This window comes from Sus scrofa, chromosome 15 (genome assembly GCF_054392235.1).
Source record: "Sus scrofa isolate SSC_HxYL_T2T_F1_AM1 chromosome 15, Sscrofa_HxYL_maternal_Yorkshire_Landrace_v2.0, whole genome shotgun sequence".
NCBI lineage: Eukaryota > Metazoa > Chordata > Mammalia > Artiodactyla > Suidae > Sus > Sus scrofa.
The window spans coordinates 84,961,569-84,981,963 of NC_139397.1; the positions used below are offsets into that span (position 1 = coordinate 84,961,569).

The 20,395-nt window shown below is 36.4% G+C and overlaps 1 long non-coding RNA gene across 1 annotated transcript in view; it reads right to left on the reverse strand.

Annotated features, from left to right (window-relative positions):
- Positions 1–20,173, reverse strand: part of LOC146395955 (uncharacterized) — a 50,839-nt gene extending 30,666 nt beyond the window's left edge. The window contains exon 1 of the long non-coding RNA XR_014829458.1: positions 20,124–20,173. This is a non-coding gene — a long non-coding RNA (uncharacterized LOC146395955). The remainder of the gene's footprint in view (positions 1–20,123) is intronic.
- Between the last annotated feature and the right edge of the window lie 222 nt (positions 20,174–20,395).

Below are 20,395 nucleotides of genomic sequence, written 5' to 3' on the forward strand. Positions count from 1 at the left end.
GCAGGAGGTGGCACGGGATTCCTGTCAGTACTGATGTTTTTATCTTTCTATTTGAAAACAAAGGAGAAACATTCATTTTTCAGAAGGTTTTCAGGATCAAAGAAGAGACTCAAACCCTCCATTGCAGTGGTACCAAGTAGGTTCTTGGTTTGACGTAGCATAAGGACCAGTGAGGACTTTTCCATCTATGTTTAGCTGTATATCTTTCATTTATTTATCTTTAAATTATTACTTGAAATAATTTATGTAAGTACATTTTTGCTCTTAAGGAGCAAAGATGGAAAAAGTCTACAGATCCATTCAAATTAGCGGAGACTTACATGTCAAGTACATGAAAAAAAATAGTGAAAATTAGAAAGTAATACTACAATATGATCTATTTGATCACTTCCTTTAAAGGAAAATTCTGGATAGATTGTGAGGAGAGACACTTTTCTCATTCAGACAGGGACATAGAAATCAGAAGCAGAAACACCTGAGTTGATTATTGGGAATGCAGTTTGAATCAATTTCCAATAAAGAGGTGTACACATTTGAAATTCCTTTAATTCTGTGTTTATAAAAAAATATCATAAAGTAGCCATGTGTAGATCATATACAGATCATAAACAGATGGTTTTTCTTTTCCCTTATTCTCAAATTCAGGGTGCTTATCACAGAATCAAGCACAATATAGGAGCATGATTAATATTAGTTAACAATATGATCAGGTATTTTAAAAAAATCAAGTTACTGACTTTATTACATTAAAAGCTATACAAATTTTATATCATGTAGTTTTGATTCTCTCTGTAAATAGAAAATCTAAGTCTGATATTAAGGGCTCACCCCAGAGTGAGGTGTCTTACTCACCAGTTCACAATCGTTTACTTTGAGTCCTATTCCAAATGGTAGCCAACCTTAAGAAATGAGCAGAGCTGGCGATTAGGTGGCACTGAGCCCCGTTCCCCCCCAAATGGCTGCTATAATGCAAGAAAGATGAGGACTGAGATCTTTACATTGTTTGGGATTTAATGATTTTTAAATAACCTCAAAATGTCTTAATATTATCCAATATCAGAAGAGTTTTGTTTTGTTTTGTTTTAGTGTTGGACTTCAGTGTTTTCTATTGAGCTATTGGATTCATGTCATCCTCTAGTTTCAGAAACTTAAGCAATGGACCAAGAGAATTGGACACATTTAGCAGTTCTTTTTCAAGTCCAGCACCCTTTAGCCAAGCACCAGTGGAGCCCAACATCATGGCACATTTCCCCACAATATACTCACACTCAACCAGCACCTAGGAGGGAAAAGAGTGCGAGGGCTATTGAGCACCGAGAATTTTTCCAATGAATCACAATTATATGAACACCTGTGCTAACTAAGTTTGTGCTGATCTACTGTGAAAATTTGCAAAGTGCTCAACAGCCCTGAGACTTTCTCATTTATTATCTCAGATGGGGTGGTCTGCAACTGCACATTAGGTTGCAGTGTGAAGCATGTAAGGACACGCATTCAAGACCTCATCCAGGACCTTTTCATTCTACCTGCAGGGTGCAGCTGTGCTGCTTAACAGGCCAGAGTTCTACTTCTGAAATTCTGCCCGGAAAAGTTAAGGACAAACATAAGAACCCTTCATCTGCAAGTGAAATGATCATAGAACATGCAATACATTTTAAGGTGAATTTACCATAGGATTGATCTTGGGAAGAACCAAATGATCAATGATATTTTTATGAATCTATAGGCGCATCATGCATTAACAAACTGAAGAAGTGTCAAAATGCTAAAGGATGAGAGAGGACTTTACTTATAAATGTGAATTCTGAAGTACCATTAATTTCTCTTCTTAAGAGAGAAAGATACAATGAAATTGGTCCAGATTCCAAAGAATCTATAGGTTACTTTATTTTTGGAGTCAGTGATTGATGAGAATAGGAAAATAATTTGTGAAGTCATCAAACTAGCTTGTTAAAGGCTAGATGTAAGCAGTGAAATTAAAATCAGTGAATACCCTGGATACTGTTGATTCCACAATAAAGGCTCTACATATACCAGGGACAGGGGCTTTCTTTGAAAAGTATTCTCTCTCAAGTACTATAAACTACATTGTGCTTTCTGAATGTTAATGTGATGTCAAAAATAGACTTTTCTTTGAATTCTGTAAAGAAATCTATATTCTTGTCAAAGATTCTTTAGTGAAAGAGGTATTTGTTACTTTGAAAAATTAAGTATAATAGAAGATGGTAAATTTGAGAATATAAATATAAAGTCTAGGGACTATCCTGGCAGTATCAAGGATGGTTTTTTAAGTGATACACTAGACTTTGGAACTTATATCTAAACAGTACCATGTTCCTAGCAACAAGATAAATACCCATAGTATTCAGTGGCTAGTGCAGTTGTTATTGAAGATGACATTTATGTGTAGGACAATGGAGGAAATTAAGAAAAGGGAAGTGTTGAAGCTATTGAACAGTCCTAGGATAAAAATATCAGTGTGAGATTCTGGGAGAAGCATTGCTGTTTGGTATATCGGCTTAGTGCCAAAGATTCTCCTCATGAAAATTAACTATTTTCCTATATTTGGATTCATGAAACTCATTAGGAATGTGTGAGGTTAGCAAGAGTATGAGCAAGGGAGAAAAGCATCAGCAGGTTCCAACAGGTCCATATATTACATACTTTTGCCTAGAGGTCAGACTTATTGGGTTTTATGAGCACCAGCTAAGCTAAGCACTTGACTCACATTATCTCATTTAATCTTCAGAATAGCATGAAATAGAAATGGGTCTTATCCCATTGCAAGATAAGGAAAGTGAAGCTTAGTGAGGTTAATTCATCCACAGTTACGTAGAATCAAATTCGAACCCTTGACTAGCTGATACCAAAACTCAAGATTTTAACTACTGCACAATACTGCCTCCCAGTGGTTGGAATTTGGTAAGCTTGCAACTAAGATCAGCTGTTGAAGTCATGTGCATTTTAGAGGAAACTGGTCTTAATCCCTCATGTTTAGCTCAATATCTCAAAGCCATGTAGAAAGTAGCCTCACTTATCAGAATTATTGAGATGTTGGTTATCACTTTTTATATAAAAGTGGTTGGTTTGAGCCAAGCCCCAAGTGTGATTGCAAGCAAACAAATAGGTGAGTGTGTTGTTTATGAAGCAAATACTTTTAGTTCATTCCCACACAAATATCAAAGTGCTTGGTGTTTGCCTGAAGCATAATCTGTGCAAACAAAATTCCTCCAAGACAAAAGATTCTGTAGTATCAGCATTTTAAGCTTGTATGAATATTTCCTTCAGTTGCCAAAAAGCATAATATAAAATGTTTAAAAAAAAAAAACTAAACTAAAGGAAAAAAAATACATTTTCGTACAAGGTTTTCAGTTATGTATTACCTCACAGAGTATGTCTTAGAGTGTTAAGGACTTTTTTTTAATTTAAAAGACAAAATAATATGTTTATAAGGAGGGACAAGATTTTGTTGTACACAAAAGGCTCAGGCAAGGGCAAAATCCTAGAGTAGGTATTTTTCAGGTACATGTCTCCAACACACACACACACACACACACACACACACACACACACACACACACACGCAGATGCTCTTTTCTCATTTTCCTTAACTCTTAGTATCCACTCTCCTCAACATCCAAAACACTCACTATTTGACTATTTGGTCCTCCCTCTGATCCACTATTCTTTACGTCAAAATCTCACGGGGCAGCTTCTTGAAATATGGACTTTTCTTCTCATCACCCATAGTAATGTGGCATTGAAGTATTCCATTTTTCCCTTCAAAATATTATTAGGTTACAAGTTAACAACTCATATGAATATATCCCTTCTCAGGTCTTAATGAATAATAAAAGCTTAATGCATTATTTTTCTTAATCATATTTATCTTATATTATGAACTCTTCTAGATTAATTGTCTCAAGTCAAAGGAATTAATTCCAAATGATGGGAATTTCAGATCTTGTGGCAGGTTAGTGGGAAAGAATTTTTGTAAGGCTGTCTTTGCTGTATGTTCCTTGAAATATGCTCCAAATTTGGAAGTTTACTTTACCTGTGTATGGAGGTGACCATAGTGAACAGGTGTATAGAAAGATTATAATCCCTAAAATGAGAGGTCACACTGATAATAGCATTAATGCTGCTGGTTCATACTTCCTATTAAATGATGCCTCAGTATGCAACATGCCACACTTGATGTCTGGCAAATGGATATTAGTGACCTTGAGTCAACAATCTTTGCCTTTTTTAGACATCTGATAGCACTGCAACATTTAAAATGTATGCTTGTGTTTACTTTTAAAATGGAGTTTAAAAGTCTTTAAACTGGATAGGAAGATTGAAATGGAGACACAAGAGAGCCTGTAAATGCTTGGATTGACACCACCTATCACACCAGTTATAACACAGCAGTTAATGCACTGAGATGGCAGAACCATTAGGATATATCACATTAATGCATAATTTGGGGTCTTAAGAATCTATGAGTCATTGACACAATACATGCCCATGTCCTTTACCATCCACCATATCAATGCATTATCTTTATAATATTAATTGAACCTGGAATATAAGCTTTAAAAGTTTCTGGACCAGCTTTTTCTTTTATTATGAAGAAGACATTTTCTGGTAGCTCTAGCCTTTATTTTGTGGGATATGACAGAAGTTCCCTTCCTTTACCTCAACTTCTCATCCCAACCATGGCCAGCATCATCATGGTCTCTCCACATTTACACTGGTCGGAACTGCCAAAGGATGCATTCTTCCATAGGGGTTTGTGAATTACTACAAAGGCTTGCTGTGTTTTTACTGTCTACAGAATTTTAAAATGTGTTTTTAAACCACAATGAAAAATTTTAGTATCAAAATTAACACATCACAAACCAGAAAGGAAAGGATTTTTCTCCTTCATCCACTAAAGGAATGATACAGTGTAGGTGGCCTTGTTCTCTGTTGGACAATGCATCTGTGAACTATGTTATATTCATATTCACAATGGAAGCCTACATAGCAAATGAAATAAATGAACCAATTCACTGTCCATGGATCAACATAATAAATCTTGAAAACATAATGATAAGTGGAAAAGCAAGTATCAGAGTAAAATTTACATTTATGTAAATTTAAAATTATAGAATAATATATTATTTATGGATACACACATATGTAGTAGACATACAAAAACATGGATGTGAAAGTCACAAATCAGTCTTAAGATAGTGGCCTTTATACCGCTGGAAAGGAAGGGAAAATGAGAGTGAAAGGGCTTTATGACAGGAAAGGGTACCAAAGGGGGTTTTCAACTCTCTCTGAAACATTTTATTATGAAAGCAATACTTGATGCAAATAAACTTTTTATAATGCATTGACATTTGTTAAATCTTAGTGAAGGATGAGTGTTTATAATTCCTTATACTTTTTTGTGTGAAATACTTAATAATAATAATGATGATGATGATGAAACTGATAAAGGAAACTGATAAAGGAAAATGATTTTGAAAGCAGTTCAAAGTGGAACTGGCTAGTAATTCTCAATACTGTCTCTTCCAACTTTTCACTAAAATTTCCAACAAAGAAGAGAAAAGATGAAAAGCCACAATTCAAACTAGGGCAAGCCAACAAGCTAACTTTAGAATCTGGGAAGAATTGATTCATGTTAATTATCTAATGGGGCTGGATGAAGAAGAATTTGCCAAGTTTTTAGGTAACAACATGGTCTTCATTGCCTCCTGGGGGAAAAAAGTTATGTAAGTAGAGGTGGGTGTGGATGAAGATCCTCAAAATTAAACTTTAAAAAAATAAAATAAAGCATGCTTCTTGGAATATTTTGGAAAATATAGAAAAGGAAAAAGTAGGAAAGAAGAAGCTGTAATTCTACTGTGTAAAACCAGCCAGTCCTGTTTTTAACCTTAGAGCTACTATGGCTTCTGACAGTGGAGAAGGGAAAGGAGTCATTCAATGACACTGCTTTAATTGATTGTACTATGAGGAAGTAAAGTACATATATATTTGAGATAGCACATTTTCTTTTTCCACATGAAATGTTTTTTCTAAATCTCTTTATTGCCTATTCCTTTCTTAACTTTAGGTCTCTATAGAAACATTCAGTGTCTGGAGAATAAAAAGGAAAGAAAAAAAAGAAGCTTTTTTAAATTAAAAAAAAAAAAAAAAAAAACCAAAAAACTAAAGCATGCCATAGCAGTGTTGGCAAGAATTAAAATTACATTTTGGGCCTCTAACTTTAAATCAAATAACTTTATTTGCATAAAGGAACATGTATGAAGATAAATAGAATAAAAAACTGAATTTCTGGATTTAGAACTTCTTCTCATACTTTTATATTAAGGATTTTTTTATGATCAGATCATATATTCCTAAAAAAAATGGTTTTAAAGGAAACTCTGGTCCACCTTTATCTCTAATGGCCCGGTTGGGAGTTGCTATAATAATCCTTTTGCTTTTATGTGGCCATCTGGAGGCCTATTAAAAGGAGTATCTAAAACAGACTCCCCCAGTGTGCTGAGTTTGTACGTTTTCACCAAGTCACCAAAACAGGAGCATTTTTCCTACTGCAGTAAGAAGTGACCCTTTACAGAGAGGGGTGGGGTTGTAGGGGGGCATGTGGAGAGAGAGAAGAGATACCGAACCAGCAAGAGGCACAACTTGACCTTTCACCCTTGCTATTGTGCAAAAGTAGTAAGAATAGTGGATGATTCTGGTGCATGCGTTTTAAGGGTACAAAGATCTACAACAAGGTTTCTTTACACCTCTGGGGCTCTGTGATGAGATGGAAGAGGTTAGGGAATGTGGGAATGGGAAACATTGAGAATTTAATGAAGCATCATGTTTCAACTGGATAATATTCCGTTTTGATTTGTGTGGAAAGCAAATATGAAATATTGAAATAATATTTCAAGTTCCCAGTTTTGTGGCTCAAACAGATATACAGAATATTCTTGCCTTTCTAAAAACTATACCTTTCATCAAAAGCATAATCCAACAGAGTTTAGGATATGAGGGTAGGTTGTGAAATGGAATTAGATAAAAGTTGGCATTTGTCTTCAGTAGATTATTAAAATCGCCGCCATAAGAAATCTGCTCATAAAGACAGAACAAGTTAGCAGGGGCTGGATATCATTTGTCCAAAATAGAGCCTTATCTCTACACTCATTAACTATCTTGCCTGGTAATGTGGTTGTATCCTATTAAACCTGATACATCAAAAATTTTAAAAAAACTTAGATGCTATCTCAAACTGCACTACAACTCAGATCTAAGACCAAATAAGATGCATTAATTGCTTTGCTGCTTCACCGCAAAGCCACTCTTAAAACATAATTCCTTAATGAAGTCCGTTAATTTGTTCATGGCAGTACACAAGCTGTTCAAAATGACACAGAATTGCACTCTGTTTTCTAACCCCTGCAGTTTCTTCTGTTAGTCACTCTGTCTTGTGTTGTTATCCCATGGATAGTAATTATTTTATAGTGGCTGTAATTAGGAGAGAATTAGGCTTGGTAAACAAAACCTGCCTTCTCCTGTTAATAGCTAAGGATAATAAATTTGGCTCTGACATTCACTATATTTGGACAAGGCTTGGCCTACTTCCAGTTTTCCCAATAAGAACTTTATTATATAATTATGCCTTGGAGGGGCTCATATTACAAGGTAATTTTTTTTTTTTGTAAAGACACATATTGCATGGCTTCCAGCCAGTAAATGATATAGTGTAATATATGCCTCCAATAAATGTTTTAAACAAAATCTCTCTAAGCAATATCCTGCTGGAGCTACACACTGCTCTTCAACATACATTATTTACAGGATTTGTTTGTGGAGTATTTCACAATGTAAATTATTTTCTTTTGCTCACATTGTCCAATATTATGACAAGTTGTGAAAAAAAGCCTACATTATTTCTATCAGCAAATGACATATTTGGATCTTCAACTTCCTGTACTCTGATTCCTGAGGGTAGTATCTATTAGAGGGTACAAAAGAGGGGGTATTTAAGCAACGTTCTATCCTCTTGTAAAGATTGGCTGTAATGTTATCTTTACTCAAAACAATCGATTTTCTTTTCTGTTTTTAACATAAATGAAATAAAATTACTGTGTCCCACTGCAAGCCAGAGCTCTGATGATTCATTTGCCTTTAGTTGAACTCTTACTGAAAGGGTCACTCAAACTTGTATAGATCAACAATAATACATGACATCACAAAATGCTAAAGTGAAGAGAACAACATTGAAAACAGGTTTGAAAACAAAATCATAAAAATAAAACATCTACTTGGAAAAAACATGAGATTAATTTCAGAGCAAGTAAAAAAGTATTAGGTTTTAAGTAAATGTAAAAAAAAGTCCCTAAGATACTGTTTTCTTAGAACTTAAATTCAAAATTAGAGCAATTTTTATTTTTTTTTAATATTTGTCATAGAGAAGTGACAAAGGAGGACAGTAATATTTTAAAAGGTGCTTTGGGATTTTTCCCTAGATTCTCAGGTTATATTAAAACCTACATAAAGTGGAAAATTAAAACAATCCACACATGAAAAAAATCCCACCAAAATGAATCTTAATCACCTGCAAACTAAAGGCAATAATTTTTCACAGGTATTAGCTGGATATCTCAGTTACTCCAGTTCACCTGGCTTGTGTATCAGGGCTTACAAGTCACCCTAAAAGAAGGAGTCACCTGACTTCTGAGATGGTTATTAACCTTGACTAGGGATCCCCTAGTTTAGTCAGTAAGATTTCCAAAGGGCCATGCTGTGGAAGTTCATATGAGTTATGCATAAGCAAAATGTCTTCCTTCAAGTGACATTGGATTCCCATCCCAGCCCTCTCTGTTCCTATTTCTGAAGAAGACAGTAAGTGGCTACATTTATTCTTCTGCTGCAGTATAGCCTTCATTTTCAGCTTCTGGTGGCCTCCTGGAATGAGCAGTTCTACTTGCCCCTTTCTACCCTGGCATTGACCAAGCATGGAGCCCAGAGCTCTCAGTAATTGTTCTCTACTCATTTACACAAAACCCTCCACCTAAAAAGAAATGAATGAGTATTTAATACATTTCTGTTGGCTAAATATCACAGAGTTTTGGCACCCAAAATGCAATGCTTACTTTAGGAAAAATAATTCTAATTATTGTTCTGTTCCAAGAACACCATTCTGTGTGAGGTTGAACTATCAAAAACTATTCTAAACTGACATGACTGCTGGGGAAATTATTAGTAATTCAATTTAATTTAGCTTTTATTGAGTGTCTACTACATCCACTGAAGTACCATGAAAACCGTGAAAATTTTAGGGCAGGGATGATTTTTTTTTTAATTAGTTTAAGTACTTAATGAAAAGATCTTGTTTATCCTCAGGAAGTCCCAGAAGGAGGCACAGGTAGGTCCTGTCTCCCAGACCGGGAGGGGCCATTACTGCAGGTTCTTCCTATTGTCTTTGCTTTTCAGAAGAAACAGAGGCACGGTGAGATTAAGTTGCATACTTTAAAAAAATGCAGTAAAACAGTGGTGAAAGATTGTCCAAGACCACTGATTCACAAGCCATTCCTCTCTTTGTAGCTCCTGTCCTGTTTTGCTCTTTCCCTGTCATACTGGAATTAAGCTGATATAGGCTTTAATTAGAAAAAGTGTTAATTTTACTATTGCTGATCAGTTGGTAGTAAATCTTTTTTCCTTAAAATAACAGTAATCACAAAAACAGGGCAAGAGAATGGGGACGTATTGCAGATCTGCATGTGCCATAATATTTCTTTCCCTGGGATAAAATAACCTGAATGAAACTAACATTATTAAGTGACAGGTTTCAAGTTTTAGCAAGAAAGGAAGTTATGTTTCAGGTTTTGGTATCTTTTAAATAATGAGAACAGCTTTATTAGGATGCAAAAAATTACCATTACCATAGCTCCTAAGTGGCTGAAATAATCATTTTGAGGAGTCTGTAAATAGACTGTCAGAGAGAGATGCTTTGGATTTTGAAGGCACATGTTGGCACTAAAATTAAAGACCTTTTGTCTCCAGAATGAATTTGAAAAGCAAAACACAAAACTAATGAGTCAAAAAAGGTGACAGAATCATAGACACTAGAGTTGAGTAAGACCGATTAAGATATCTCATTTATCCCCCTCTCACATGATTCTCTAGAGGACACCTGGAATTTAACATCATTCTAGAATCTGCCTTTCACTTCTGGGGAGACACTTTCACTGTATCACTTGGAGGAGAGCAAGCTTCAATCTTGATTTGCTACCCTGCCCCAGCTTAGCCTTCTACACAACATACCAGCTAGGTGAAGATCTTTTCTTTTCTTCCATCCGTGACCTATTGTGTCCTTCAAATTTCCTACTCAAAAAAGTCCCTTCTAGCTTCAAAGCGTGTGACAGTCCTATGGAGTTGGGTCATGATTTGGCCACTCTATTAAGTTGTTTTAATCCATTCTCATAAATCAATCCCTCTCGCTCCTTCATCATGGTGGTGGCTGTTTTGTGATATCCTCTCCTTTTTTGACATGACTCTCTTACCAGAATCCCTCAGCAAGCAGCAGGTAATCATAATGTCCCACAAAACTGCAGGAATTAGCATACTGAGGAGTAGCAGGCAAGGGCTCCTGCACCGAAAGAAGTAAACACCTCATCCGTAGTCTTTTGCTGATCCTTTATCCTATATAGTGCGTCACTACAGAAAGCAGCCCCATCCTGCATTACCGACAATAATATACGGTTTGGCTGGGAAAGACCAAAAAAAGTCAGTTTGTATCAGAGCAGTTAACTTGGCTTCCACAATTCCTCCCCTGCTGCTCTCCCAGTCCCAATTCAGCTGTATTTCACTCCATTAACTACAGCAATGGGTATTTGCTCTCAATAAATGTGTGTGGGTGTGCATGTATGTTTGTATTTGAAAAGAGTTTTATGCAGACAACTCCAAATAGCTCCAAAAGTGATTGTACAATTAAAGAAACTATTTCCCTGCTGTTGATGGTTATTTCTTAAAACATCATCTGTCAGCCTAGGCTACTGAGATTGATGTTCTGAATATATTTTTCTTTTTAAACCCTAAGGAAATATCTTCTTCGTGTCTCTGCCCTAACTTCATCACTCTTATCCTCAATCTTTCTTGTAGTCTGATTGAGAGATTAATTCCCAGAGGGCTATCAACATCCACTGTGGATGTTAAAGAAACGGGTTCAGGTTCAGGTCTTGTAAGGTTCTGAACTCTCTGCAGACTCTTCCAAGCACTTTGAACTGAAGTTTTGAATTTTTCTATTAGCTAGTGGAAATGGTAAAATAAGCTCAAACACAGTGACTTCCAACTGTGGTTGAGTTTAGCACAAATCTGATCTGCTTAGATGGGGCAAAGGACAATTTGGGGTTTACCTGGCAAGGTTACTATAATCACAGCATGTTTAGTTTTTGCTGGAAAAAGTGGTATTTTGGACACAGTCTTAATGTTAATAAACTGACACATAAGTTGGATTGAGTCTCTTTTATTCTGACAAATATATGCTGTATCATGGAGGTTCAAAAATTTGCTTGAGAATATCCATGTTCATTACTCAGTAGTTTATCAAATAGAGAAAGATCAATATCTTTGTCAGTTGAAATTTTGGGTAAATATTGAGAAATCCAGCATACTTTCTTAAGCTGGCATTCATATAGAGGGCCAGGGATAGGTTTTATAAAATGTTCCTTAAATAGTATCCTGAAGTGCTCAACTGGAAAAGATGAGCTGTGTATTGAGGCCCAAGCTTAAAAATATGGGGAGACATCTCTTTGACCCACAAATCCATCTTCTTTGTTCAGCAGTTCCCAGAGTGTATTTTATAGGGAATAGGGCTTTGTATATCTACCTTAATGAGGTTTATATTACAAATATATTCAGCAATATTATAGTTTACGCTAAGCTTTGACTGGCTGATTATAATGTACAGGTTTTAATGAGAAAGTACAAAGACCCATAAGAAGTGTGACTAAGGTGGAAAGGAGAGATCTGACATTCTGAGAACAAATGATGTTTTTCCTAATTGCTACTTCTTCAGATCAAGAATTAGGTGACCTTGGGGAAAAAAAATCATTTCCACTCCTTGAACCTCAGTTTCTTTACTGGCAAAATGTAAGGTTAGAAATGACCTGTGCAGTAGCCTTTTATTTTTTTCTTCAATATGAAAAATATGCCTTGTCTATCAGGTTGCTGCCTCTATACCTTTAGATTACAGGATAGAATCTATCCTCACAGGCCCAATCTGGGTCTCTTTCTGGAGAAGCTCAACTCAATCAGAAAAATACAGAAGTAGGAGATAATCAGCTGAGTCTCCAGATGGGGAAACCCAAGGCCCACAGGTCCACAGCTGAAGTCTCCACCCCATTTCTGTCTTTCTGGAAGTTTGTAGCTCAGCAACTCTTCCAGTGTTGTGAACTGTTTCAGTAGTATTCCAAGAGGCTCCCTTGCTGCTCTTTTAACTTAAATCCAATGAGAGTCTATTGCTGATGCCTCCAACCAAAGAACATTAATTGATGCAATCATCTGCTGCAAAATCTCCTGTCTGAATGCAATGAGAGTGACCTTTCCCCTATCCCAGTGGTTCTTTGGCTGCATCAGATTCCTACATGGGGAAAGAAGTGGCAGAAGTCAACAATCTTGGGTTCAAATTCCAGCTATTACCCTTAGTCAAGTCACTTCTGTCTGAACTTTAGTTTTTTTCGTCCATTAAATAGGCACTCTGATATGTACCTTGAAGAGTCAACAGGATTCTTTGCTGAGGAAAGCAGCTCTGTATTAGGCACCTTCTAACTCAGAGCCTGAGAGTAGGCTAGTCCAAAAGAATGCGGTTGGTAAAGAGTCAGACCTGAGTTTCAATTTCAAGTGTAGTTTTTCTATCTCTGTGACCCTCAGCAAGTTTAAAAAACAAACAAACAAAAAAAAACCCAGCCTTCCAATCTGCAGTTTCCACATCTTTTAAAGTGGTAGTAACAGCCTCTCCCTTTTAGTGTTGCTATGAATATTAAACGATATGTAAACATGTAGAGGTTGTTTTTTTTTTTTTTTTTTTTTTTTTTTTTTTTTTTTAAGGGCTGTACCTGCAGCATATGGAGGTTCCCAGGCTAGGGGTCGAATTGGAGCTGTAGCTGCTGCCCTGTGCCACGGCCACAGCAACATGGGATCTGAGCTGTGTCTGTGACTGACAACCACAGCTCACGGCAACGCTGGGTCCTTAACCCAATGAGTGGAGGCAGTGACTGAATCTGTGTCCTCATGGGTATAGTCTGGTTCATAACCCGCTGAGCCACAATGAGAATTCCCTAGAAGCTGATATTCTTACTATTCATACTTACAAATGTTTGTTGAAACAACTAGAAGCTGGACTTTCAATTGAGCATATACTTATTTCAATGTGTCAGAACTGTTCAAAATACAATTTATTTCCATTTCATTGGAAAGACTGTCTCCATTGATATCCCCCTATCCTCCATAAAGTATTGATTGTAAACTTCAAAAGGGCATATGCACACTCCACATGTAGTCCCAAACACCTCCCATACTGGGTTTCTGTCCTTAGGCAACTTAAATTCAATCCTCCTGCTGGGCTTCAGTGCATGCTGATCCCTCTGCCATAAGCTCTTCCTCCAGCTTGTCAAATAACCAACTTCTTTTCTTTATTCAGATTCAGCTTAAATGGCATCTTCAGGATGATCAGCCTTTCCCTGCCACACTCACTTAACCCTAATCATATCTTTGATTATATGTCTCTCTAAAAATATATATATAAAAATATCTATCTCTCTCTCTCTATATATATATATATATAAAATCAGACTGCCTCCACCAAATTATCATATCCATAGACAGTGATTATATTTTCTTCGCCTTAAACAGGCCCTATTGTATAATAGTTCAATAAGATTTTTAATGAATTAATGACTAATGAATTTTTTTATGGCCTCAGATCCACATAGGGAAGTTCCCATGCCAGGGGCTGAATCCAAGCCACATCTGTGACCTACACCACAGCTGCAGCAATGCTGGACCCTTAACCCACTGTGCCAGGCTGAGGATCAAACCCGCACCTCCACAGCAACCCAAGCTGCTACAGTAGGATTCTTAATCCATTATGCCACAGTGGGAACTCCTAATGAATGTATTTTTTGAGATGCTTAGTACTTGGAGACATAATAATAGCCTGGTGCTATGAAATATAGGCTTTTAAATCATAGTCTTTAAATTTCTCTCAGAGAAGAAACAGCATAGATGCCTTTTTTTAACTTGATGTTATCTGAGCAGAACCCAGCAGAAGACACAAGGAGCAAACTGACCCTTGAAGAAAACAAATATAAAGAGTGTGCTAATTAGTTACATCTGCCCTGGTGCCGGCAGGCTCAGCAGAAGGTGAGTCTGCTGATGATCTGAGAAAAAAATGTGGGGTCCCTGGCTTGACAAAAAGCAATCTTAGTTCTCTCTACAATCCCCGTGGGGTTCATTCACTTGGAAGAGTGACATCAGTGCATTCAATTGAAGCTACCAGATTCGGTGAAACGAGCACTAGGCACAAGTGGCAACCACATGTTTCTCCTTAGTGATAGTCTTGGCTGGTGACCAATTCCAGAAAAGTATTATGCAGGCTGGGAATTTGAAAGGCCAGAGCAGCAGCTATCTTTTTCTATGTTTTTCATAACAAATAATAGAACACTGTGAAGAAGCACAAGGGAGAAGGATGCCAAGCAGGGCCCCTGCAAATAAAAGCAAGAATTCCCAAAGATACTGAGGTTAACAAAGGAAAAATGCAGCCGTTGTGAATGCGGTTTGTGTCCGAATCCTCCACCCGGTACATAAGGGGATGCCTTCACTTAGCTATTGCTGTCCCTGAGCTGAGGTGAGAGGGATGCTGGTAATAACAAAGACAGTCCCCGATGATGGCAAGTCTAATTACAGGAGGAAAAAAAAGTGCAGGGAAAGAAAGAGTTTGGTTTTCCCAAGACGTCACTTTATTACCAGCCTGACACGGCAACTTTAAGGGTCATTTCTTTACGGTCACTAAAATACCAAAACAGTCGGAAAAACAGCACAGAGGCCACAGCCAAAGCCCCTGATGCTTCATTTCTGAAAACATTTTCCCACAATGGCAGCTTTTAAAAATTGTTTTTCCCGTTTTAATTAAAGAACCAATTTTGTTCCTCTGGATATCTGTAAATAGTAAACAGGATAAAGAGAAGAGGTAGAGCTGGAGGAGAAAGGTGAAGAAATGAACACACACAGAGACACACTCGAAAGGAGAGCGAGAGAGTGAGAGAATGAGAATGAATAATCCAGGGGTTTAAAGCATTAAGAAAAGAAAAATAATAGAATTTCTTTGGAGAAATTTTTCTGGAAATCAGTAAAATGACTTACCATATACAAATTAGATTTTTCTTGAAGGAGTAATAATCTTTTTAAGTGTCTAGTCTTAATCATTAAATATGCTAAAAATGGAAAGATAATGAATGTTACAAATCTAGAGAAAGTTCTTTTGAAATACTACTATTTTTTCCACAGCATATTCTAGTAAAGGCTATCAATTATAGCTAAACAGTTATAAATGAACATGATGTCACTCTTCTGAATATGAGCCATAGTTATAACTTCTTATTAATTCAGACAGGACTTAACTTCAAGTGGTCTGAACTCATAAGGATTTATCAGGTACAGAGTAAAATGTTTAGAAAGAGGAGAGAAACTATAGGTTAAGCACATGTATTTGGAACTACAAATATCTTCAGAGGGTAAGTATCCACTACAGAGTTGCTTGGACAACAAATTCTGCATATGAAACCCTGCAATTTCATTCCTTGCTTTACAAAATCTGATGTGCTTATACTGAGGAAACGTGGAATCACAGAGCTTTAAAATCATATTTAATGGTAATGCAAACCTTTATTAGTTGCACATAGGATAGCAAAGTGATATTTTTTCTCATGTAATAATAATTATCAACACTAAATTACATAACACAATATGTATTTTAACTTTAAATTCCCGAACCCATGGGTTTGTTTGTTTGGTTTTTTCATTTTTCCTCCATATCTAAATGGTACTAAAAAACGTGGGCATAAAAGTGAAAATTACTAGACCCTTTGCCGTAACAAGCATATCATTTCACTACCTCAGGCAATTGTGGAGAATGGAGCCACTATCAGGAAGTTTTTCTTTTTCCAAGTATCTCAATGAAGTAAGTTCTTCGATTTGCTTTTTTCTCTCTCAGACGTGGATATTTCATTTTACTCCTATAAAATTAGACAATTCATTCCTGCTCTCAAGGTCCCATATGTAAAGAGCACATTATTTCCGTTTGCAGATCTTCTGGAATGACTTTTTACCACCTTTTCCTTTGAGTTTCACTTCAAATCATACCTCCTCAAAGAGACTTTCCCTGGTTAAAATTTTAAAGGGCTTTCTTCAGTTACTGTATCCTCCCCTAATTATTGCCCCCAACTCACTCTTCACAGTCAGTAATTTTCTTGGTTAGTAATGTGTTTGCTTCATATTTTCTGCCTCTTTCAGCCCACCGCTAGAATAAAGCTCCAGGAGAGGAAAAAATCTTGTCTGTTCTGTTGATTTCTGTATCTTCAGAACCAAGCATACGCTTAATATACCATAGATGCTTGATAAGTAAATGAATGAATTTATTGATGATGAGACCTCTTTACAAAATAATTGAACTTCCAAAGATGCAGAGTGATTCCTGATCAGACCCTATAGATAGAGAGATCCGAAAGGGAATTTTTTTTTAATTCATTTTTTTCAAGTATTTATTTATTTAATTAATGGCTGCTCCAGGGCATATGGAGTTCACTGTGGCAGCAGCTGTGGCAATGCCAGATCCCTTAGTCCACTGTGCCAGGGTCAGGGATTGAACTTGAGTCCCAGTGCTCCAGAGATGCCACTGATCCTATTTTGCCACAGGAGGAACTCTGGCATTTTTAAATTTTTACTAAAATGATTTAAAATTCTTTGCCTAACTTATCAAAGCTTTTTGTTTGCCGTGCTTAAATTCTTCGTAACAGAGCTATGTATATCTGTGGTTTTTTTAAATGGTCATATTCTCGACTCCAAAAGCTCAGGGAACTCAGAGAACTGGTGACAGAGCTAATTTTATACTTATCATAATCATTAATGTTATTGCACTATGGATTGATGCTTATCGGATTAGGAAACCAACCCTTTGTGGAGAGTATCACTATGATGTTAAAAAATAACAATTCCAATGTTATTCAGGTATTTCTGGCATCGGCTTTTTATTGAGTGAGAATTTAGAGATAAAATAGAACCAATAATAAATAAATTGAAATTTAAAAATAATGAATGTTTTCACTGCATATATTAAGGTTTTGATGAATTTATTTATACCTTATGGGAATGTTTAAGTGATAGGAGTGCACGTTAACCTAATGAGGTGATTCATACTGAGCCCCCAGATAGCTTCAGAATGGGGACTGGCTATCTGAAAGATTTAACTACCATTTTGTCCTATGTGATTCTTTTTTCAGCTCGTCCTTCGGTTCTATATCCTTTATGATAAAACTGTAATCATAACTACAACACTTTCTTAAATCTTGTGAGCTGTTCTAGTGAATTATTAAACCTGACAGGGTTGAGAAAATCCCCAATTTTTAAGCCACTCAGTCAGAAGTACAGGTGGCCTGGGTTGTCTGGGACCTCCCCCCACAAAGTGAAGCTTGTCTGAAGCTGAGGTAGTCCTGTGGAGAACTGAGCCATAACTTGTGAAGGTTGATGCTAACTCTAGGTGGTCAATGTCAGGGTTGTACTGCAGCACACCTAAATGAGGGTGTACAGAACAGTTAACTATTTCCTTAATATTCTAAAACTAATTTAAATTTCCCTATCTCTTCATTCTTTGTAACTGCAAGAAGGTCAGTGCCCTCTCTAATGTTTCTGATGGCTTGTGCAGAGGTACTTAGGGTTGCTTGACTTTTATCAATTTGAACTTGTCTTCCTTGATCAATTTTTATTCCTTTGTCCGCTCAACAAATTCAACTGCAGACTTAGGACTAGGCACTGTGCTGGACCTTGGGTATTAGGGTATGTCAGTGCATAAGACAGAAATAGTTCCTGTTTTATTGGAGTTCACAGCCTATTGGCACAGACAAAGACACTCCAACGAACAGACACATGTGAGTGATTGTAAATTATGTCTCTTTATTCTTACTTATGCTTTTACCCTTTCCTTAACAATTAGCTCCAAACATAGTTACAACTCTTTCTCTTTTATTTTCTAAGTTACCACTAAAAGAGTGTGTCCACGTCTTACAGATTTTTTCTATTGATTTGGGGATAATGTATGGAAAATATTATATAGAGTTAGAAACAATTTAACCTATCAGACATCATTTTTTCTAAATTCCTAATCCGTCTTACTACAGGAATTCCATTTCTCAAATCCCTACTATGCCACCAAGTTGCTGTGCCTGCTTTCTTCTTTCAGGGAGCCCTCTTTTCTCTCTCCTCCTCAAAAATCCATGCTCATTTATTTTGAAGAGCTCCCTTTGGCTCAGTCTCTCCAATGACCCTAAAATGTGGCTACCTATGCATGATCAACAGAGTATTATGAAATTTTATCGTTAAAATAGCAGTCGCCTTTTTATTGTATTCCAGCCGCCCCCCCCAATCACCAAATGCAAAAAATGTCTTCAGGGTAAAAAAATAACATCATAGTACCAGAAATTTAGTGCAAATGTTAATGCTAAAGTTTTTCTTTTCTTTTTCTTTTGTCTTTTTGTCTTTCTAGGGCCACTCCTGCAGCATATGGAGATTCCCAGGCTAGGGGTCCAATTGGCGCTGTAGCCGCAGGCCTACACCAGAGCCACAGCAACACAAGATCTGAGCCGTGTCTGCAAACTACACTGCAGCTCATGGCAATGCCAGATCCTTAACACACTGAACGAGGCCAGGGATCAAACCCACATCCTCATGGATGCTAGATAGATAGCGGTTAGTGATAGGTTCATTAACTGCTGAGCCATGATGGGAACTCCTTAAAGGATTTCTTAAATATTTTTCCTTTTCTATTGCATTGTTCTCTTTTCTTTTGTTCAGTTTGAGTATCTAAGATTGCTCGGAATATGTTTAGATTAATGTTTAGTATACATATTCACTACTAGAATTGTAATTAATCATATGGGCAAAGATCATGGACTTTATCCTATTTTTCCTTTTATTAATGTAGCCTATTAGGTTATTTAAATACATATATCTATTTATATCTATCTATCTGTCTATTTACATTAGGAGAATATAGGCATCCGTGTTTGTGTATGTGTACATATATGCACATGTACATGTAAATTTATGGATATATACACATACATAACTATATTATGCTATGAAGTCTTGATTTTAGAAAAATAACATTATGCTATAGAAAGCTTAATACTAAACAAAGCAAAAATACAAGGTCTTTAAGCATAGCTTCGTTTCATTTTTTTCTTCAGTTAAGCATTTGTTATTTCTGTATACAAAATCATTTAAAGCATGTTTTCTTAAAATCATCAATCAAATAAATGATTAGAATATTTTTATTTGCAGAAATAAACTGTTACTTCCCTTATTTGACTAATTAATTTTGTGTAATGTAGACAAAGGTATTGCCTTACTATTCCTTCTATCAAGTATACTTCCTATTGAGATGACGTCAAAGGACTTTGTAGTGTGGACAGACCCATAAATCCACCTAGATTCATACTGAGATGAAGATCTCCAAACTCAAATTTGGTATAGGTCATAAGCAGTGCAATGAATCATATTCTCCAAAGGCATTTGATCTGACTGCAAATTATTTCCATGTTTTGCAGAAGCAACAGACTGTATAAGGAAAGCTTTGGCCCTTTTGCCTATAATCCCTGGGAGAACTTGAGCACACATAGCATGTACGTAATACTGGACCCTAACTTCGGTACAATTTCTGGCATTACAGTGAATCCACTTTTATCTGACTACATTTAGCTTTTAAGTATTTTTGAGTGTCTACCATATACCAGACACCTCAATAGGAGAGCTGAGAGGAGAAAACATCATTGGCTCTTTGGTAGCCAGTTGAAAACAACAACAAATACAGAGAAAAAACTCACATTTGGAGATTCTCTTCTCTCTTGTTGGAAATGGCTCATTGCAGTTCCTCCTCAGTGTAATATTCTAACACAGTTGGTTGCCAGACATGGCGTAACTACTATCACACAAAGAAAATGTTCTTTAGAGCTATTAATTTCATATTTTTTAAAGAAACACGGAACATATAGGAGGAGGAGAAAAGATTTGTCATTAGTTAAGGCTTTAATGCCAAAAAAAAAAAAAAGAAATACTAAAGAGGAACAAAATAAACAACTATAAAATCTGCCTGCCG